Consider the following 23,943-nt stretch of genomic DNA (forward strand, 5'->3'; position numbering starts at 1 on the left):
GAATTAAAATAAATGCATGCAATTTTCAACAAGCATATCATTCAGCGATGCACAATTTAATAGGTACTTTAAAGTGCTAGAGTGTAATTCCCGGTATTTGTGCTTATCCGCTAGACAACGTGCAGATAGCTGGCGAGACCTAGTGCAGTCGAGCGGCTAGAATCTGTCCTTATGATTTTGGAAGCTTCTCTGTAGTGTCTCACGCCCAGGGAAATACAGATGGGTCTAAGCCAAGACCTCCAGGCTTTAATGTAAGCCAGACAGAAAAAAAGTATGTGCTCTACATTTCTGCATTATTATCGCAGAATGGACAATTTTTAAAATTGAAGTGGCTGGAGTTTTATTTATAGGTAAACCTATTAACCATTAGTGTGCCTACTATAAGTTTCAAAAGTAATGTACGCGCCATAGGTACGTATATGTACATTTCTAGTTGAGGAGAAGGTTTAAATGATAAGAACTCTTCAACTAGCCTGCCTGCTCTCTGCGTTCTGGTGATAGAAGTGGGTCATGTTGGCCCAATATGTCTCTTTGTCCACCACCTTCGTGTTTTGGGGACCAATGTGTGCCTATTGCTATTATTCCTAATTGCTGTTTGTTATAATGTAGTCATGGGATGGAGCTGGTGTTCCTAAAGCTGAGAACCTCCTTCAAAGCTGTTCTATACGAAGCAAATTCCAGAGTAGACCACAGTCTAAGCAGAAGAGTAGCAGCTTCAGCCTAGCCAGATCTCCAATCCTTTTAGGGCCAGTATCGAAAAATATAGGAACAGTCGGATTGTTACTTGGCTGTTTGAATAATGATTTAATGAGACTGGTCTCTTTGGAAATCAGCCCACTTAGATTCTCTATACCCCAAATTTCTAAGCCGTAAAGGGAAGGCGATTATGTCATTTGCCCAATATATCTCTATAGCTGGGGATACTGACTTTGGGGTTCTAGCTTTGTAGCGTTTAATAATTACAGAAGTGCTATGAACGAGGGACAATTCCGATTTCAGTATTTGAGCCTTCCATTTGGTAGCTTTATCAACCCAAACTCCCAAGTAATCAAAGTGATCTACCTGTTGGAGATTAGTCCCTCTCGTATGGAATCCCATTTTAAAGGATCTATGTGCTTTCAGGGCTGCTATCTTTGTTTTAGAAGGGTTTACTTCCAGTCCTTGTGAATCAGAACAGTCGGAGAAGCTATTCAAAAGATTCTGCAGGGCAGATGGAGTGTGAGATATTAACACAGTATCATTTCCAAATAATAATGCAGAAATAGACAGAACCTTAAGTTTAGGGCAATCATGGATACAAGTGGAGAAAATTACCACATCGTTTAAGTAGAGGGAAAACAGAGTGGGGGCAAGCACACATCCCTGACTCATACCGCGATTGATGGGAATGCGGACTGTGAGCTCCCTCCTTCCCCCCACCTTACTTGGGCAAAATCCCCATTATGAAAAATGATGAGAACATCCAGTTGGCTAGGTTCTACACCCATTCTTTGTAGGGTCGGTCACATAATTGGTGTCTGGGGACCAGGCGGAAGGCGGCCCTCAGATCTACAAATGCTATTTCGAGATAACATTAGAAAGCCCCACGTATTTCCAGACTATGAGATTTAATCAAAAGACCTGATCAATGGTACTTATATTAGGGGAAAACCCTGCTTCGAGCGGGAACAGGACCTTTGATTTATCAAGCCAAGTTATTAGTCTATATAGGACTTGTTGCCAGATTACCTTTTGGAGGTTGTCAATCAGGGCTTATTGGTCTGTAATTATTGGAAAGTTCTTTTGCCCCATTTTAATAGATGGAAATGATTTTGGTGCCCAACCAAGAAGTTGGGAGGCTGTCACCTTCCATGATTTTATTGGAGGGTGCATTGATTCATGGGCCCCATACCTTGGGCTCTGTACGAAAGAGGTCCCCAGGGACCTTGTCTGGACCTGGTGCTTTACCCGGACATGGAGATTGAACAGCTCTATGTGTTTCTTCTAATGTGAATGGGTAGATTTTGTGAGATATTGCAGTAGCCAAATTGTGTGCCTCAATTACCTGTTCAGCTCTAAGCGGTGGCATCTGGGGGATTGCAGTATGCATCCCCCAAAAATGGTCCACCAGTTGCTCGGTTTGTCCTGCATATTACATCACCATGGGAGAAAATCTGCCAGAACATTTTCTGGTCTTTATGTTTGGATGCTGTAATCAAAACGAACTAATTTGAATCAATCCAATCCTGTTTGAGTGTGGCGAAAGTTGATTTGCAATTGGCCCGCAATTGCTGTATTTGGTCGCGGCCAGCCAGCTTGATTGAATGATGCAAAAATTCCCACTTGACCTGTATACCTTCAATAATAGCTCACAGTGCACAATGTCTCGACCAACAGCTTTTACAAATACAACAACATGAACTTGAATTTATATGTTTTTATTTAATTTTATCAATCAATTTTGTCCAACAAACAAGCACAAATCTTGGTGAGGCATACCCAGTTTCCTTTACCTGAGAACCACCTTATTGCACTGATGACAGACATCATATAACTGTGGACGACACTAACCCAAGACTGATAGAACCGAGGGCACACAAAAGCTATTGCCCCAGTAGTCGTACTGATGAGAAGAAGTGTGGAGGTGATACACACAGCATTAGATAAAAGTACTTTGGAAAGTCTGATTACCCCATATTGTTTCGCCATATGATATGGTGCACAGTGAATGGGCCCGACGAAGGTGTTTTTTAAATTTCTGATACCATCAAAATGTTCGTTGGCTTAATGTTTGGAAAACCCCAGTCCACAAAAATATAAAGAAATTGGAGATCTTTCCTGAATATACTCTAAGGTGTATGTGAGAACAGGCTGGGACACGAATGAGTGGCTGTAGTGCAAATGTGTTTGTGTGGTGTTGGAAGTAGAGAGTGATTTGAAATATGGGGGTTGCACAGTAAACACTATGATGTAAAGTGTGTACATATTAGTGTGCATTACACTGTCTTTCTGTTTTGTATGTATGCATTCTTGATAAAAATGTGAAACTTTTTTTTACTAAACACCTACATTTTTATGGTTAAATACAACTATAAATGATGTTGGAAAATGAGAGAAGACAAAAATGATTCATAAATAAAATAAAAACATATAAATTACATTTTATGTCGTATACAGGACAAGTGGGAATTTTCGCATCATTTTGTCTTACTTTTTCCCCATTTCCCAGACCTAGAACAAATTTCCAGGGTTATCTTTTTTTCTATTTTTCACCCAGCTTGATTGCCCCGATTAGGTGCTCCTAAGCGTTTCAGCACTCGCCTGCGTACCAGGAGGGAGATTGGTTTATGCTTCCCTTCCTTGTCATTGTTTCATTAGTACAAAGGGAATGCAAAGCCTTGAACTGGTCCTTATGGAGATTGCCCAATGGTACCTTGCGGGGGAAAAAGTCTTGAATGGGCCTAATATACTGCTAAATGCCGCATATATTTTTGAAAAATGTTTTGTGGTTAGAACCTAGCTTGGACCATCTAACAGCTCGCATATTATCTGTGAGAGTTAGAGTCACCTCAGATTGAGTCACTAGATTTGTATTGGACAGGAACAGGTTATCTTTCTTCATTAGTTTGAGATCATCATGAGCACTATCTGTTTGTGGAACAATTTCAAAAGCAAGTGCGATAGATCTAAGTCTACAATGAAGTAATTGATACAACTGTGGCTTGTCGCTCTTTTGAAAGAGAGTTGCAAGTTGAGAATCAGACCTAAATCTGCCATTACAGGCATGTAGGCCGAAAGTCATGGTAAGGAAGAGTAGCTGTCGCGCGGTGGACGATCAATTTCTAAGTGGTTTTGCTTTCAGCCTCCAGATACCCCTTGCCTCATCTCCCCATCGGAGATGGCTGTTAACCCTTCCAGGGGCTCGAATTCTGGTCTTGAATTTGTCTGCGAGCACAACAGTCAATGTGTCAGGGCATTCTGAGAGGTAGTGAGCCAGCAATTATAGTGTGTGTGATTCTGTGCTGCTGCTCGTAGAGGGGTTATAGATGTTAAAATACTTCACACTATGCCCATTTTGCCCTTTAAAGATCAAGCCCATGATGTCTTTACTGTCAAGCACTATTCTTTTTATAGAAACATCTGGCATGCTTTAAACCCATATCGATAGCCCAGCAGACAGGCGGCCCCCTTTGGAGGGTTCAGTCAATGTGCAGACAAAACGTGGATGCCACTAAAAGATGCTAGTACTTGAATGTTCACAGATGGGCATGGTGAGGTACTTGAGCATACATGACAAATCGTAGATGGAATACCAGTCAGTTAGTCAACTTCGTTCAAATGGGACATCTCTGTTTTAGTTGGACTGGTTACCTTCTCGCAAGCAAGCACCCTACCCCGGGCACCTGGGTCTTGGGGTTCTAAGATTCTAGGGTGTGTGGGGGGGGAGTAAACGATTGTTTTACTAGAATGTCAGCCCATGGTACTCTTGGATTGGATTTTTGAGCCTATAGATGGGTAGGATCGAGCGTCCAATGCCAGTAAGCCATTAACCAATTAAATGTCCCTAAGTGAGAGCTTGATTATATCCCAAATCTCTTTAGGGTTGGAGAAATGTTGAGAAGAAACAATGTGTGAATGCACAATTGAAAGGCACTTTGTGTTCTAGTTCAATGAGTCACCATATGGACCAAGGTCACACATCAAACATTATTCAGTTTCTTCAGTTAAAACCATAAAAGTCGTACAAACATCAATAAAACTCTGCATATGTACAGAATAGCAATACAGTACGACCATTGTAACATAATTACAAGATAAAAAATGAGTCCCACAATCGAAGTTAATCACAACTTGACCTAAGCCTGATAGCAGCCCTTAGAAAACTAAACGTGTACAGTGCAGTATCATTTGAGAGAAGTTGTAAAAAGATAAAAGCAGGTCTCATCCACCTAATACAAGCCTTTTTAAGAATAGGAATAATTAAAGACTTTCTAGGGACCTGGGTGAAAAACATATAGTACCTCAGCTAAGACATTATTGTCATCTGCCCAGGTTACAAGTCTATCTACAACCATACAACCCACCACCTTCACCACAGAGTCCAGAAGGGAGATGGGCCAATAGCAAATAGTGCTATCCTGATCACCCTTTTTAAAGACTGGGACAATGGTCGATAGGGCCCAGGAATCTGGGTGGATGGCCTGAACCGATGCATTAATAACTGCTGTGAGTACAAGCACCCAGGTTTCCACATTCGCAATATAAAGGTCTGGCGGAATTCCATCGGGGCTTGGGGCCTTATTTTTAGACAGTCCTAAAATGCCAGCTCATACCGCTTATGCTAAAAAAATGACATCAGATTTACCCCCACCCTTTCCTGCCCTTGTGTCGGTGGTATGTCAGTCTGGAACATGCCCTCACAGTCATTTACGCAATCTTCCTCTGAGATGTGGGCATCCATTAGGTTGCAAGTGTCTCCTATTAAGAAAACACTATTGATAATGCTCCAGGACTTTTAACTGTTGCTCAAAGTGCTGGCCTCTACTAGTTCTGGCCAGACCTCCTCTTTCCAGGCAGACTTAGGCTTTACTAGAGCAGCCTTATAGGCTCTCCGGAGGCGCTTATCAACCACCTGGTCTCGAGGTGTCACTCCCAAGGCCTCTTTCAGTTTTCTGGCAGCACAAGAGCACTCTGAGTCAAACCATCTTGGTCCTAAGTGTGGTGAATACCTACCCTGGACCCAAAGTAGCTTCAATAAACACTGGACATATTTCCAAAGGCCTCCATGACGTCCAATGGAGTACCTTCACTATCTAAACAGGTGGCAAACTCCCCATAACACTAAGTTAGAAGGGACTCATGGAGCCGCTCCAGGATAATTTGACCCCACTTCAGTCTCCTCCTCCCTTCCACCACTTTTAGAGGAACCCCCAAGGACTCCTTAATGTGCTTATTTGCTTGAGGCCATCCTATTGAAACACACACAGGATTAACTGAAAAGTCCTTGATCAGAAAATAAAATAGTGTGGAAGCAAAGATAAAGCCAATAAAATTCTCACACCCTCTCCCAATAAAGGTGGGAACAATATCAGTTTTCTCCGGAGGCAGCTTGTTCATGGCAGATGTTAAGTCGAATTCATGCAGGATAGCATTTAGTGTGGTTCCCTGAGGGGTGTGTTCCATGTGCAAACCAGCTTGTTGCGTGCAACCCATATTGTTCAGGTTACTTTGCCCTCTCAGGGTAATGTTCCGTAATACGGACCCCAGCCGTGTGATGTTACTTTCTTCCATATGAGTGACTACCGCATTAAGAAAGTTTAAGAGCAGGAGCTTGCTCTTTCCGCTGGATAATATCATGGCATGTAGAGTAGAGAAAATATGGGGCAATATAACAGAGCTGCCTCGGACTGCTACTGAGATATAATTCACAAGGCCCCCCTTTGCTCGTTGCCCCATAGAGGGGGTAGCTGGCACAAAGAAAGTTCTGTAACCTTCCAGATGAAATCTATTCTTTACAACCAATGTTTCCGGGAGAAAGATCACATCAAAGCATTTAACAATGAGTAACCAGTCAGGATCCTCAATCTTGCTCACAAGCCCTGCGATATTGCAGGAGATGAACTTACACCCTTTACACTCATGTAGTCCCAGGTCCAAGGGCCGTGCCACCCCCTGTGATGGAAGAACATCTTATTCCTGGGAGCGAGCACACCGGCAATCACAACCTTCTAGTGAGCGCAGGGGCATTAACTTATTCGCTAAACTTACCCCTATTGTCACCTCATGTTGATTCCGTAAGCCTGCATCTTCGGGCCGCCCCTGTGGGTTGCTGAGAAAGGAAAGAAGGTGACTCCGGGGCCTACAAAAGTAGTCCAGCGGGAGTGCCACAATTGCTGAGTTCCAACTCCTGTAATAAGATTGCGCAACTGAACATAAAATTATATTTACCATAAAATAATTGTTCAAAAGAATGATAACACAGTACCTAGCCCAAGCTTTCTTAGCACTGCCGACCCAAGATACTCTACACACCATGAGGATTTGATTTTCCACCTTCGGCCCAGGAGCAATGTTCGAATTTAACCAATCCCCCACCTTATTCTTCAGTTGGTCAAAATCTTCATTGATCCCAGGTCAAGACGGGGTACATTGGCTAAGACCACAACAAGCGGGGTAGACTCTGGTAGCAGGTGGACAGTACACAAACTCTGAGAAGGGGTGCTGAGTTCCCCTAGGATCATCCCTCCCCGTCTGTCATCAGGAAAGCTGTTAGACCCACCAGCTTCGGGACCTTGAGGCTGATGAAACTCTGGGTTCAAAAGACCCCCCCTTACGGTTAACTTGACGAGCAAGAAGTTTTTCACTGATCATAGATGGTATTCTCAAGGCAAGCTTCAGGCCCTAAGTGACTTGTTCATTTCAACAACCTCTGTCACAGATCCGGGAGAGAGCCTAGGACCAGGCACCCTACCATTACCACAGAAATTGTTGTCCATGGCCCTTGGGAATGGGTGGCTTATACGTGGTGGAATGCAGTCCCTTTGTAGTGAGGCAGTTAGTTTTGTTATGTTGTTTTTCCAGTACGGATAGATGGAGTGAGATTGGATCTAATTTAATATCCATTGCTGATAACAAAGCTGCTTTAAACGTGTCAAACAAGGGAGTAGTATCCGTATTGGGTCCTGCATGGGGCACTGTTGTATTCACCATATGTACCAAGGACTTAGTGAGCTCTATTTGATTTGGTTTGAGCCTCAATACGTTTGTCATATATATTAGAAATTGTTTGTTATGCCAGCACTGGTAAAATGCCATTTGACTGTTGATCGATGAGAAGTTTGCCATTTCCTGCCATGCTGCTGATTATAAATTCCATAATGGCTACCTGCTATTGCTGGATGAATAGGAATCTCGCAGGTGTGTGGCAGAGGAGAATAAGTCCTTAGGTTACTCTTATGCTCGCGAGGTATATTTTGTGGCATGTTAATTCTTGGCACTTCTCTGCTGCTTCATTACGCTGTGGTACATCCATAATCAGGTGCTTTTGCAGGTTGGGAGGCTTTGGGTACGGTGGGTGCTGGATGTGTCTTATGAATGTCAACCAGCATCTCTGTGGGGCATGGCCAGCAGGCTTGGCAATATTGGCAGTGTTGGCAATTTTGGCTTGCATCACAGGTTCCAGTTAAATGTTTTTTAAGTTCCCTCAATAAAATTGTGTTCAACTTGTAGAGCTCTAAGACCTCTTGGTTAGTTGTGTGCAAGGTGATCTTCATGTCAATAATATTCTTCCTCAATGTTTCAATGACCAAAGTTGTATCCACCGAACAGCTGGCTGGTATCATTTTCCTAGGAGATGATAAAGGTAGACCATTTCTTGGCTCAGCAAGTGTAGCAAAATGATTGCTACATGTGATATTAGGGACAGAGGCTGTTTGTTTTACTGGTAGTCCAGGTTGGGGTAGATGTTCATTGCCAGTGGGTGGCTGCATTGGTTAAGATTTTGCTGGGCACTCACACTGTGGTGCTTCCAGGGCTGTCAGAGTGAGGGCAGGACTTTTGGTGTTTTTACTTGCATTGGCCTCCTTAGCTTTTAACAAATGGGCTATTTTTGGTTTTCTCCCTTGCTCTTGGCTTGTGATTTCCCTTTATTAGACATATCTTCCATCTCTTCCATTAGATTATCTATGTCATCCAGTGTGCAATTTTCAGCAGCATGTTTTTTTGACAGACTTAGGCTTAGGCTCTGGGCCCTTTGAGGGCTCTGTGGCCTTCCTTTTTCCTGTTTAGGTGCTCAGAAGTAAACGTAGAAAGGAAATAGATGGAAATACTCATAATTCCTTCTCAGGTGAGCCTGGACGCATGATAATCCCAAAGGGGAAGCCAAAGGGTGTGGGTCTGACCTGGCTCTTCCTGGCTCTGACGGGCGCAGGATGGGCCCGCTTCACCCACATGCTGCTCACGTAGCAGGTAATTCAGGGGCGCTTTAAGCGGTATTGGTGTAGGCTCCCCCTCATTCCAAGCGTTTATGCCTTTGGGTGTGCAGTCCAGTGGGGATTGGAGACCCTGACAAGAGCTGGTGCCAAAGTTTACATTTGGTGCAGCAGGAGAGTCAGCAGCGCTATAAGCGCTGTGGGTCATGGCTCCTCCCCCTTCCCAGCTAAATGCATTCGGGCATGGTATCCAATGGGGATTGGAGTCCTGAACAAGAACTGGTGCAAGAGTTTACGCCCCACGCTGCAGTAGAGTCAGCAGCACTATAAGTGCAGTTGGTCCAGACTCCACTCTCTTCCCAGGTTTGGCACCTCCAGGCACAACAGTGGGGATTGGAGTCCACGACAAGAGCTGGTACCAACGTTTACATTATTGATTTGATCTAACACTTAAGTCCAGCAAGGTAAGATAATTGGCCGTGAGACAATAAGAATCATGTCAGTTTCTGGGCCTTGACAGCGAAAGCAGTTCAAGTTTTCTCTGAGGCCCCATTTGTGCATGGACCTTAAGATAAGCGATATGGAGAATAGTTTGTGCAAACTGATTGCTCAAGCAGATGCCTCCGAGGGAGACATTCATGCCCAGATTTCTGGCCCATTTACTGGCATGATGGCTGAAGTTATGTTCCTGTTTCCTGTTATTCATAAGAATTTGATAAAGTATCAGAATAGAGTCACTTCTAGATACCTTGCTAAAGCTTTTTCAAGAATTCAATACGTGCCAGATCCAGCTAATTTATGGAAAGATGTAGAAGGAAATCCCTTAGCTGTAGAAATCTAATACACACTTGCATAGGCATCCTGTATTCATTTTGTAGCTCCTCAAATGGTCATTATATATCATCTGTATCAAGTTGGCCTACAGTGTGAAATTGTAAGTCATGCCAGCAATGGCGGGAGCTATCATGCACAAAAGGCAGCATATTGTTGTTGTAGACAAGAAAGGTATATTGAATAGAGCAAGAGTGTGACATATAGTCCTTGTCTTAAAACACCTAGTCCTCATTTTGAATGTTGATGGACCTATGCAAAATGTCTACAAATATGGATATAATTCATAGCTGGTTAAACGACATTCAAGCATGATTTTTGAGCCTTCCAGAGTCAGGATGAGTAACTCAAAATCAAGTTGGTAAATATGAAGTCAAGTTAAGGAATATGGTATATAGGATGGAAAACATGGAGAACCACATGTGACGTTTCAACCTTTGAGTGTTAGGCATCCATGAGGGGAACAAGGGAAGGGGCACAGGACCGTACATTCAAACAGTCCTCAACTTAATGACTGGAATGTGGATTGCCAAATCCAAAGAGCTCACAGATTTTGCTTTTAAAAGCTAAAACAAAAAGAGCCTCACAGTATCCCTATGCTATTTTGATCGATGTAGTGAATTATATTTTCAGGAAACTTATTTTTCAGCTTGCAAAATCACATTAAACAATGCAGCATTGAGTTTCTTGTCAGATAATACTTCAGCCACAAGACTATGGATTGCCGCTGGCACCTGTACAAGATGAATTCATTTTTTCAGAAAATTGCCACAACAGTTTCTTTGTTTGAGCCCACGAACTTGAGGATCTGCTTCCAGAGTCAAACATTATTTTGTTAGGATCTGTCTAAGGCACAATAACTCCTAAACCAATGGGTGTATAACAAAACCATATGATCCTCAGTGTACCTTATGGCTTTTTGGCAAAAATGGAATATAGCTTAAGTCAGGAAATGTGACTTGAACACATATTCCCTGAAAAAATACATCTGTTTATCTTGTTTCCCTTTTTGTCTTTTTCTTTTTTCATCTTTGTACAATCATATTGCATTACTTTGTTCTCTTTTCTCCTCTCCAATAGTTGTTAGAATCCACTTGCTTACTTGCTGTCAACACCCATTGTGGCATCAGTGCTGACCATAGTCATAGTTGCACCGAAACGCGTTGGCGTTATTGATTCTGCAGCTAAGAAAAACAAATTAGCAACTGCACCAGAGTGCTGAGGTTTTCTGTTACTTGTTGCTGGAAACCGTTTGTGCATTTATAACAGCGCGCGGCGATGCGCTGTAAACTCAGCACCACCGGTGGTTTGGAAGCCGGAAGGAAACTCGCCGAAACCAGGAGGATCTATATATATATTTTTTTTTTAACAACTTATTCAGTGATATTTTAAATGGAATATTATGAACTTTAGACAAATCATGAAAATGGCCACTTCTCAACTTTTTTGTCAATGAAAAAATATTTCCCGCAGGACAAGACAAAACTGTTCAGGACTGGACCTGCATCTCTCCAGCCCAGAACCAAAGTGACTACAAGGTCTTGGTGGCTTCCCCCTTCTTTGAAGGCTCAGATACATCAAAGACTTCTGCCTACAGCACCTGGACTCTGCCATCCGAGAGTCTTGACCTGCCAAGTGGTGCCGCTCCAGTCTTGGGCCCTTAAATAAAGTTCCGCAACTGCCAAAATCCACACATCAATGAAGTTCTTCTGCCCAGAACTGGCGCATCTCCATCAACGCCAATGCATCCACACTGCTGTGTGGATCAAAGACACCGCATCCCCATTGACAGTAAGGCATCACTGCTGGTGTGAGAACATCGCATTGCTGATGGTGCGGCGCATTGCCTCCATTCTCGATGAATCTCCGATATTGTGCATCTCGGAGCCAATGCATCACCTACATCTGAAGGATCGACACCAACGCATCGCTTCCTTTGCTCCTTGCATCTCGCCCTCGACGTAACCACAAATCAAGGTACTGTTTCAGGAGGCCAAGGCTGGTCCCTGCATCCGTTCGATGCTTCATCGCGGTAGGACTGAATTTTTGAATTTGACCTGGTCAACCACGACCAGATAGCCCCGGTTGGCGCTTTAAGCTTTTTAAGCACTACATTTCAGTGTATTATTTAAAATGTCATAACTCCGGTTATACTTATTGGATTTTTGTTATTTCGGAAAGTTTTGTTCATTAAATTAAGCTCTATTTTTCCAACGAGGTGTGGTATCTTTTTGTGTGGTGTTTTCACTGTTTAAAGTGTTGCACACATACCTTACTGATTTCCTATTAAGTTGAGACCGACTACTCTGTGCCTCTGTGCCAAGCTGCCAGAGGGCGAGCAAAGGCTACTTTTTGGTGTGTAGTCTGGTTGCCCTGACTAGGATTGTGCTTTCTGCTTTGAGAGGGTGCATACCTCTGCCAACCAGAAACCCAATTTCTGGCATGTTTCAATTCTGAAATTATGAGACTGTGAATTAAACGTTACTGAGGACTGTGGAAGGAGTAGTGGTCTTCAGAGTGTCTCAATCCCTTAATTTATTTTCACTCTGTTAGAGACCTCATAATTGTACTCTCCAACTCCCTGTTTTCACTCCCTCCTGAATGCATTTTCTTGAATGTCCTTCATGTCACCACCCCCAAAACACACAACACACCCACTCACCTGTAAGCCCTACACCTTATTTTACTTTCACCTTGTCAATAGTTTTACAACTGGATACCTCTTTCATGCACGTTTGCACCCAATCACAATTGCAACTGGAATACGTGACCTCATTGCTCTGCACTCTGTAGAGAAACCAAGGATTGGATGACCATGAATTCTGAACACTGTTTTGACCCACTGTTAGAGTCGGGGATCTCTGGTTGGCGCAAGGTTGCCCTTGTGTCAAGCAGGAACCCTCTCCTCCACGTCAGGGCGCAGGATAACCCCTCGCGAATGACCCTTGCTCACCCTCTAGGTGCGTGGCGTGAGCAGCCAAGGCGATTCCTCAGTCGTTGTTGGTTAAGCACTTACAATCATACACACAGTAAATACATCAATCCCCCCAGAAACGGACACCAGACTTGGATATATATAAAAATACGCTTCTTTATGTAAAAATAGGTATATATATCTCAGCAGACTTATCACAAGACCAATAACGTTTTCGCTAGGCCACCAGGTTGTAAAGCAGGCAAATGTTCTTTGTTCGTAGCTTCAAATGGATACTTTGTAGTCTCTTGCAAATGTTACTTGTGGTTCCAGTACTCACAGAGATCGGCTCCTGCGAACGGGGAAATAAGGCGTTGCGGGCCCCGAGCCCGATACTGGAACTTCTTTCGTGATGTGGAGAGTCGGCACAGGTCGGTGCGACTCTCAGCTTGGGAAGTGTTCTTGGGTCCTCAATCAGCAGGTGTGGGCACGTAGGCAGGCGCGGCCAGCGACCCTTTAGCACGGCGGTGCCGGAGGGTCTCCACAGCGGGGGCGGCGCGGCCTGAGATGTCCGGGGATAGCGAAGCGGGGTCGCAGGGCACGGTCAGTGCAGCTGGATGACCCGGCGTAGATCACAGTCGTCGGACGGCTTCCGGCGGGAGGGGTGATAGCGCTGTCAGTGCGCTCCAGTAGCAGGCGGTGACAGGGATGCCGGCGGCCTGGCCCGGGGACAGAGAGCGGCTCTGGACGGAGCGGGGCTCTCACGGGTTTGAGGCAGGCAAGCTTCTGAGTGTCACGGCCCTAGGAGGGGCGATGAGGGGCGCAGTCTCTTTCCAGCGGGATGCACACACGGCTCGAATTGGAGGACGAGCAAAAGCACTGAGAACCCACTGGTCCTGGGGTTCAGTTCAGGGGGCAAGCTCAGATCAAGCCCTTGGAGAATGTTCAAGCACAAAGTAGCAAAGTCTTTTCAGTAAGTCTCTTCCTCTCCTTTCTCAGCAAGGCAAGCAGCAGGCCAGCTCCTCCAGCGTCTTCTTCTCCTTCTAGTCGGGCAGAGGTTCTTTGTGGTAAACAGGATTCTGATTTCTTAGGAGCCAGGCTCCTACTTTTATACCATGATTCTTTTGTTCTTTAGCACCAGGGGGCCTAGGCCTGGCTCAGTCCAGTTCTGGAGCACTTTGTTATGGTGACTCTGCTCTTTCCTTTCAGCAGCAGGGCAGAGACATCAGCCGCTCCACAGGGGGCGGCGCCGGCTTTGTGGTGGCAGAGCACAGGTCTATTCAAGAGTCAAGGTGTACTCCTCCCACCCATCCAGGTGTCACCTCTCTACCCACCACCTGGCAGCCAACCTGTCTCTGGGGATTCCCCAACCCTGCTCCTTACTGTTGCTAGGCAGAACACACACACACAGCAGAGGCGGACTGAGATGGTCAGGTCAGTAAATACTAACTTTCTAAAAGTAGTATTTACAAACCCAGGATATTAAAATAAACTTGACTACAAGAAGTATTTTATTATTCTGAGCTCAGGCATGCTAAACTTGACACTCTACCATGCTCTCTGAGTCCACTGGGGTCACAGCGTTGGCGTGATCCCAGCAGCCCATTCTGGCCTATGGAGAGCAGGTAGCCTTCAATAGTGAAAAACGGAAAGGGCTGTAATTCACTACTAAGACATGCCACACACATCAGGGCATGTCCTACCTTATGCCTACAACGCACCCTGCCCTTGGGCCTACCAGAGGGTTGGCTAATATGTAGGTAAGGGAAGGTTTAGGGACCGGCAAGTGGGGGCACTTGCACAGTCAGCGCGACGGTCCCGGACCGCGCACAGGGTCTGCGGTGGCAGACCCTAGACACATTTTACAAAGCCGCTTTCTGTGGGTGGCGCAACCAGCGCTGCAAGCCCACCAGCAGCATTGGCATTCACAAGCCCTGGCACCCCTGGTGCACTTTACTGGGGACTGACAGTGAATCCAATAAACCAATCATGAACACCAATTACAGGTACACTTTACCTAGGGAGCACTTGCACTGCGGCACGGATTTGCCGTGGCGCAGTGCCCTGAGCGGACAACACCAGCAAAACAATCGAGGCACACCATCAAAAAGTGGAAGGGAAACTCACGCCAAGGTGCCAGGTCTAACACGTGTCCCCTCCAGCTGAAATGTGGGGAGAACTACCCTTGCCCAGGGGGTTCCTCGTCACTAAGGCGGAAATACCTGGACAGACCGTCAGCGTTGGCGTGATCTGTACCAGGACGGTGTTCCACCGTAAAGTCCATACCCTGTAGGGAGATGGACCACCTCAACAGCTTCGGGTTCTCACCCCTCATTTGCATCAACCATCTGAGGGGCCTGTGGTCCGTCTGAACCCGGAAGTGAGACCCAAACAAGTAGGGTCTTAGCTTCTTCAGCGCCCAGACCACAGCAAATGCTTCTCGCTCAATTGCACTCCACCTACTTTCCCGTGGAAGTAACCTCCTACTGATGAAGGCTACGGGTTGGTCCCAGCCCTCCTCAGTCATCTGTGAGAGAACAGCCCCTACACCATGCTCTGAAGCGTCCGTCTGCACTAGGAATTCCTTGGAGAAGTCAGGGGCCAAGAGCACGGGCGCCGTGCACATGGCAGTCTTCAGGGTGTCGAAAGCTTTCTGACAGGTGTCAGTCCAAATCACGTTCCTGGGCTGCTTCTTGGAAGTCAGCTCTGTCAAGGGGGCAACAATCGTTCCATAGCCCTTGACAAACCTCCTGTAGTACCCAGTGAGCCCCAGGAAGGCCCTCACTGCGGTCTGCGTCTTGGGGGGTTCCCAAGCCAGGATGGTCTCAATTTTGGGTTGCAAGGGTGCCACCTTGCCACTCCCCACTTGGTGTCCCAAGTACACCACGGAACCCTGCCCGATCTGGCACTTGCTTGCCTTGATCGTGAGGCCTGCTCGGCGCAGAGCCATCAACACTTCCCAGAGGTGGCGCAGGTGTTCGGGCCAGGTGGCACTGAACACTGCGATGTCATCCAGGTAGGCGGCACTGAACGCATCCAGCCCAACCAGTACCTGGTTGACCAACCTCTGAAAGGTGGCAGGGGCATTCTTCATCCCAAATGGCATGACTCGGAACTGGAAGTGCCCATCTGGTGTAGAGAATGCTGACCTCTCTTTGGCCCCATCGGTCAAGGCGATCTGCCAGTACCCAGATGTTAAGTCAAACGTGCTGAGGAACCGGGCAGCCCCCAGCCGATCAATGAGCTCATCAGCTCTGGGGATGGGGTGCGCGTCAGTCTTCGTTACTGAATTGAGTCCTCTGTAGTCCACACAGAACCGGAGTTCAGGTGTGGCTCCCGGCGCAGCAGCTTTGGGGACCAAGACCACGGGGCTGGACCAAGGACTGCTGGAGGACTCAACCACCCCTAGCGCAAGCATCTTGGAGACCTCCTCCTTGATGCAAGCTCTGACCCTGTCAGTTACCCTGTAAGCCTTGTGCTTCACGGGTAAGCTGTCTCCTGTGTCCACATCATGGACGCACCAATCTGTGACACCAGGAACCAGGGAGAACCTATCGGAAAACTGCCCCAGCAAGTGGCGGCAATCTTCCTGTTGTTCGGGCGTCAGGGTGGGTGAGAGGTTAACTCCATCCACTGACCCATCTCTCTCAGAGGCCACTAAGAGGTCAGGAAGAGGCTCGGTCTCCTCTTCCATTCCATCATCAGTGGCCAGCAGCAGGCCCACTTCGGTCCTCTCTAAGTGGGGCTTAAGGCGGTTAACATGTAGGACCCTCAAAGGGTTCCTGGGAGACTGCATGTCCACCAAGTAGGTGATAGGACTTTTGCGCTCCACAACCTCAAATGGACCTGTCCACTTATCCTGAAGTGCACAAGGCTCCACTGGGGCCAAGACCCACACCTTTTGTCCAGGTTGAAGCTCTACCAGAGTGGCATTCCGGTCGTACCACCGCTTCATCTCCTCCTGGCTGGCTTCCAGATTTGCCTCAGCAAGTTGCCTGAAACGCCGAGTCTGGTTTCGGAAGGCCAGCATGTAACTGTATACATTCTGGGAAGGTTTCCTGGGAGATTGCTCCCAGCCTTCCTTTACCAAACTCAGAGGTCCTCTTACCGGGTGACCGTACAGAAGCTCAAAGGGGCTGAATCCTAGAGACTTCTGTGGCACCTCTCGGTAAGCGAAGAGCAGGCATGGCAAGAGGACGTCCCACTTATGCCTCATTGGACCGTCTAGGCCCATGATCATGCCTTTGAGGGTTCGGTTGAATCTCTCAACCAACCCATTTCCTTGGGGGTGGTAAGGAGTGGTGAACTTGTAAGTTACCCCACACTCCCTCCACAGGGATTTCATATATGTGGATATGAAATTGGTCCCCCTGTCGCTCACCACCTCTAGAGGGAATCCCACTCGGGAGAAAATTCCCATCAGTGCCCGTCCCACCATGGGGGCCGTCACTGTCCTCAGAGGGATGGCTTCAGGGTACCGGGTGGCATGGTCCACCAAGACCAGGATGAACCTGTTGCCCAGGGCTGTCTTGGGGTCCAGAGGCCCCACAATATCAATACCCACTTGCTGGAATGGCGTACCGACCACAGGGAAAGGTTGCAGAGGAGCCTTGTGCTTCCCTCCGCTCTTACCACTTGCCTGGCAAGTCTGACAGGTTCTGCAGTAGGAATCTGAATTCTTGTGCATTTGGGGCCAGTAAAAGTGGGTGACAAGCCTGTCATAGGTCTTGTCCATCCCCAAAGGTCCTGCTAAAGGCACATCATGAGCCAGCCCCAGTAGGAAGGTTCTGAACTTCTGGGGTACCACCAGCACACGGGCTGACCCAGGTTCAGCAGCCTTAGGCTCGGAATACAGGAGGTCACTCTCCCAGTACACGTAGTGTGTTTTGGCCTGAACACCATTGGCCTGGTCTGCAGCCTGCTGCCGCATACCCACGAGAGAAGGGCATTTTTTCTGCTCCCTGCAGAATTCCTCCCTGGAGGGACCTCCTTCTTGCTGCCAATGGGTCAGCTCAGGCAGGTCTCCCAGCTCGGCAATCTGTTCCCCGGTAGGCTCCAGAGCATCCCCCTCAGGGTCTACTTCCTCCTGGGCCGTGGGAACTTCGGGGGCCGGTTTCCCGCGCCTCCTGCGCCTTCTCCCTAAGGCCGGTTCCTGGACCTCTCCCTCAGGCTCCAGGACCCTCTCAACACCCCTACTGGCTGCCATGGACCTGGTGGTCACGCACGCCCAGTCGGGTAGACCCACCATCCTCAGATGCGTGGTCTTCTCCACCTTTTCCCAAGGGGAGCTCTCCAGATCGTTCCCTAGCAGACAGTCTACAGGCATGTCAGTTCTCACAGCGACTTGTAGAGTACCAGAGACCTCCCCCCACTCAAAGGGAACTTGAGCCATTGGACAACGACTCTCTATGTTGTCAGCATTGACAACCCTACAGTAGGCATTGGGTACAATCTGCTCTTGAGACACCAGGTGTTGCCTCACCGAGGTCACGCTGGCTCCTGTATCTCTAAGAGCCTCAACCTTCTTTCCATTGATGGTCACTACTTGCCCATATTTCTTAGTGTTAGAGGGCAGGTAGGTTACAGGGACCATCTCACTGTCTCCTAGCGAGACTAGGGTCATCTGCCTGGGACCCCCACCCTCCTGGACTGCTACCTCCTCCCCAAAGTTAACACTAGCTACTTGCCGGGGTGGAGCACCAGTGGGTGCGGTCTTACCAAACAGGCGACACTTAGGATCAGAGGCAATGTGACCCGGGTCACCACACCTATAACAATTGAAGGGCCCCTTTGGAACAGGTCTACCTGTCGGGGCCCCGTTCTGCTGCGGGGGTGGGGGAGGCTGAGAACCCTTCGGCTGGTTCCCTTGGGAATTACTTTGGGGGCCTTTTTGGAACCCCTTCTGTTTACCCCTGTCCCCCCCACTCTTCTGCTGGGGACCCTGCCCACCTTTGGCGGAGTCTCCCACTTGACCCTTGTGGACCCTGGTGCTGAGCCAGCGGTCCGCCTCCTCAGCAAGCTTCCTCGGGTTGGACAGCTTGCTATCAATCAGGTGCTGGCGTAGCTCAGGAAAACATTGACTGGACAAGTGCTCCCATGCAATTAAATCAAGCAGCCCTTGATAATCATTCACTTTGCTACCCTTCACCCAACCATCCAGTGCTCTGCAGAAAAAGGTTACATACTCCACATACGTACTCTCAGGGATCTTCTTAGTCTCCCTGAACCGCTGTCTATATAGCTCAGGAGTTAACCCATACCTGGTCATTAAAGCTTCCTTCATATGGGGGTATGAGGCTTGGAGATCTAAGGGCAAATCTAACAGGGTGTCACGCCCTTCAGCAAGGAACCTTCCCCACAACCCCGCTCCCCAGTCTTTCTCAGGGACCCGGTGTGAAGACATGGCCACCTCGTAGGCTCTAAACCACTGCCCTATGTCATCCTTTCTAAAATACTCCTTTACTACATCTTTGGGGATGTACACCTTGGACTCTACCTGCACCGGTGGAGTGCTGCCACCAGAAGGAGCGGTCTCCAAACTTTTCGCCTTCAGCTCCAACTCCTTAAATCTGATATCATGATCCATTTGGCGTTGTTGTGCCTCCAGGGCCAACTTCTGCTTTTCCATTTCCATTTGTCCTGCCAACTTTGCCATCTCCATTGCATGCGCCCTGTCTGCTGCCCTGTCTGCCAGCTCCTCTGGCGACCGGACTCTGCTGGGCTCCTCAAGGTTGTCGGGTGGAACGATGTCCCCCGCATTCCGTGGGTCTCGTGACTCCTTCCAGGCTCTCAGCGCCTTGGCGTACTGGGTTCTCCTCTTGAATCCAGCATGGGGAACTCGGAATTTTACACTGTAGCCTTTCAATTGCTCCATTGAGTAGCCTTCCAGTCTCTCCCAATCCACCTCATCTATTCCAGAAATCACAGAGAGTGCTCTCCCAGCGGAGAGTGAGCTAGGCATGGTTGCAGTAATGGCAGATGTCTCGACAAAGTTCAAAAATGAAAACCTGTGGCTGCGTTACTTGGTCTGCTCTCACTATCTGGTGATTAATAATTCACTGTATGTAAATTATAAATGCAAATCCGAAATCCCACCCGCTGCCACCAATATTAGAGTCGGGGATCTCTGGTTGGCGCAAGGTTGCCCTTGTGTCAAGCAGGAACCCTCTCCTCCACGTCAGGGCGCAGGATAACCCCTCGCGAATGACCCTTGCTCACCCTCTAGGTGCATGGCATGAGCAGCCAAGGCGATTCCTCAGGCGTTGTTGGTTAAGCACTTACAATCATACACACAGTAAATACATCAATCCCCCCAGAAACGGACACCAGACTTGGATATATATAAAAATACGCTTCTTTATGTAAAAATAGGTATATATATCTCAGCAGACTTATCACAAGACCAATAACGTTTTCGCTAGGCCACCAGGTTGTAAAGCAGGCAAATGTTCTTTGTTCGTAGCTTCAAATGGATACTTTGTAGTCTCTTGCAAATGTTACTTGTGGTTCCAGTACTCACAGAGATCGGCTCCTGCGAACGGGGAAATAAGGCGTTGCGGGCCCCGAGCCCGATACTGGAACTTCTTTCGTGATGTGGAGAGTCGGCACAGGTCGGTGCGACTCTCAGCTTGGGAAGTGTTCTTGGGTCCTCAATCAGCAGGTGTGGGCACGTAGGCAGGCGCGGCCAGCGACCCTTTAGCACGGCGGTGCCGGAGGGTCTCCACAGCGGGGGCGGCGCGGCCTGAGATGTCCGGGGATAGCGAAGCGGGGTCGCAGGGCACGGTCAGTGCAGCTGGATGACCCGGCGTAGATCACAGTCGTCGGATGGCTTCCGGCGGGAGGGGTGATAGCGCGGTCAGCGCGCTCCAGTAGCAGGCGGTGACAGGGATGCCGGCGGCCTGGCCCGGGGACAGAGAGCGGCTCTGGACGGAGCGGGGCTCTCACGGGTTTGAGGCAGGCAAGCTTCTGAGTGTCACGGCCCTAGGAGGGGCGATGAGGGGCGCAGTCTCTTTCCAGCGGGATGCACACACGGCTCGAATTGGAGGACGAGCAAAAGCACTGAGAACCCACTGGTCCTGGGGTTCAGTTCAGGGGGCAAGCTCAGATCAAGCCCTTGGAGAATGTTCAAGCACAAAGTAGCAAAGTCTTTTCAGTAAGTCTCTTCCTCTCCTTTCTCAGCAAGGCAAGCAGCAGGCCAGCTCCTCCAGCGTCTTCTTCTCCTTCTAGTCGGGCAGAGGTTCTTTGTGGTAAACAGGATTCTGATTTCTTAGGAGCCAGGCTCCTACTTTTATACCATGATTCTTTTGTTCTTTAGCGCCAGGGGGCCTAGGCCTGGCTCAGTCCAGTCCTGGAGCACTTTGTTATGGTGACTCTGCTCTTTCCTTTCAGCAGCAGGGCAGAGACATCAGCCGCTCCACAGGGGGCGGCGCCGGCTTTGTGGTGGCAGAGCACAGGTCTATTCAAGAGTCAAGGTGTACTCCTCCCACCCATCCAGGTGTCACCTCTCTACCCACCACCTGGCAGCCAACCTGTCTCTGGGGATTCCCCAACCCTGCTCCTTACTGTTGCTAGGCAGAACACACACACACAGCAGAGGCGGACTGAGATGGTCAGGTCAGTAAATACTAACTTTCTAAAAGTAGTATTTACAAACCCAGGATATTAAAATAAACTTGACTACAAGAAGTATTTTATTATTCTGAGCTCAGGCATGCTAAACTTGACACTCTACCATGCTCTCTGAGTCCACTGGGGTCACAGCGTTGGCGTGATCCCAGCAGCCCATTCTGGCCTATGGAGAGCAGGTAGCCTTCAATAGTGAAAAACGGAAAGGGCTGTAATTCACTACTAAGACATGCCACACACATCAGGGCATGTCCTACCTTATGCCTACAATGCACCCTGCCCTTGGGCCTACCAGAGGGGTGGCTAATATGTAGGTAAGGGAAGGTTTAGGGACCGGCAAGTGGGGGCACTTGCACAGTCAGCGCGACGGTCCCGGACCGCGCACAGGGTCTGCGGTGGCAGACCCTAGACACATTTTACAAAGCCGCTTTCTGTGGGTGGCGCAACCAGCGCTGCAAGCCCACCAGCAGCATTGGCATTCACAAGCCCTGGCACCCCTGGTGCACTTTACTGGGGACTGACAGTGAATCCAATAAACCAATCATGAACACCAATTACAGGTACACTTTACCTAGGGAGCACTTGCACTGCGGCACGGATTAGCCGTGGCGCAGTGCCCTGAGCGGACAACACCAGCAAAACAATCGAGGCACACCATCAAAAAGTGGAAGGGAAACTCACGCCAAGGTGCCAGGTCTAACACCCACTGACAGACACAGTGAGAAAATCACACTGCCTTCAGACCCAACACCAGGAGGTGACTCAGTTGAAAGTTTGCACTATATAACAGTTTTACGGTACTATAAAAAAAAATAAAGAAATGCAGCATTTTAAAAATAGCCAATATTCTAATAGACGTAATATATTAACTAAATCGCTGTATTTGATGTTTGCTGTTTTTAACATTCATTGGTTAGTCTTCAATCAGGGCCCAATCTGCAAATGAATGCTTAGACTTCAAATCGAAGTTTAAACCTGAAGTCCAAGTTTTCACCTAAAGATTAAGGTTAGACATAAAGTTTAAATTTAGACCTAAATTCTAACTTTAGATCTAAAGTCTTTTTTAGGCCTGAGCTCTATCTTTAGACCAGAAGTGTAAGTTTAGACCTGAAGTCTAAACTTACACTTTATGTCTAAACTCAGACTTTAGGTCTAAACTTAGGGCCTGATTCACAAAGGTAAACTTAGTCCTGAAGTGATTTTTCTATTGCAATTAAGGATACAAATATATATCCCAATAGGGACCTGTATCAATGTCTGGTTTTATTTACTAACGGGTATGAGATCCGGAGGGACCCAGTCCATTTAAAGCCCTGCTTGCATGCTTTCTCTACTTTCATGTGGATTTTAACCAGAATATATTATATGCTTTCAACAATCTGTCTGGATGGAAGAACTCAGAATGTTCAGGGTTCCAGCAATACTTGTAATTCTGATGGGGCTGGTAAATCCTTACATCAAGCTGAAAGACTGCTCATGCTTTCCCTAGCCACGACCTAAAAATCACTTAATTATTTTACATATGTTCAATATTTATTATACTCAAAACCAACCGCATCATTCAATTCCATTAACACTTCAAGTTGCACTGACAGAGAACTATTGACAAATGTTTACACTCTGCTTCCCGAAGTGTGAATGAATTCCTTTTTTTTACGGATCCAACAAATGCTTGATTTAAATATATGTGGTATCACATTTCCAGGAAATTACGTTTTGCGTGCCTTGCATAACACAATTCTTTTTATAGGGGACTATAGATCGAATTCATTAAAGAAAAAAATATGTAATCTGATAGCTATCGTTTCAGGACAAATATCCTATCACTAAACAATGAGGATTGTTCGGAGGTGTGAATAGATGTTAAATTGCTGTTCAGAAGCTATGACACAAGGTGACAAAACGCGTTAGGGGATACTCCAGGCAAAGTGAAACCTTCCCCTGCATCTTCCACTCCCTGAGATCTTGAGAGAAGTGTTGCAATCCGACTGACTCTCATTACCCATCTTTTACATTGCCGGCAGAGATCGAATGTGACTTCAGTGAGACATCAACATATTTTCAGGTAGATTAACTATTTATGCACGCAACACAGCACAGCAACCACGTTTGCTGTGCTGCGTTGCACAAGAAGGGAAACGCAGTTCCCGGTCATAACCACTGAGATTGTCCTTCAGCTGCTGGCATCCCCTGTGTTGGTACTCTAATTAGGCTGCCTTGCACAACACACAGCCTCACACCATGGCGCAGAGACGAGTGTGCGCTCTCTAGCATGGATTTGTATTGGTAGCATACCCTCCAGTACAAACTACTATACCTAGATGAACTAAGTCAGTGTGTGTTGTACACACCAGCCCACGTGCAAATGAATAGTTTTTTGTGAGAAATGAAAACATTTCACCTATTTCATGCCTTCTTTAAGGAGGCATTCGTTTTTGACACAAAGGGGCCTACTACGATGACGGGCACGGAATGCGGGACCGTCCACAAGGGGTGCGGCGGTCCCGCACCTGACATTAGGATGCCACCGCCACCGTGACGGTGGCAAACCCTATTCCCAGCATTGTAGTGGGCAGTGCTCATAGCACCGCCCGCCACAATGCTGGGAATGCACATCGTGCATTTGCATGCACAACGTGACAGGCATCACGCGGTGCCTGCCCC

Source organism: Triturus cristatus, chromosome 1_2, assembly GCF_964204655.1.
Source record: "Triturus cristatus chromosome 1_2, aTriCri1.1, whole genome shotgun sequence".
In the NCBI taxonomy this organism is placed as follows: domain Eukaryota; kingdom Metazoa; phylum Chordata; class Amphibia; order Caudata; family Salamandridae; genus Triturus; species Triturus cristatus.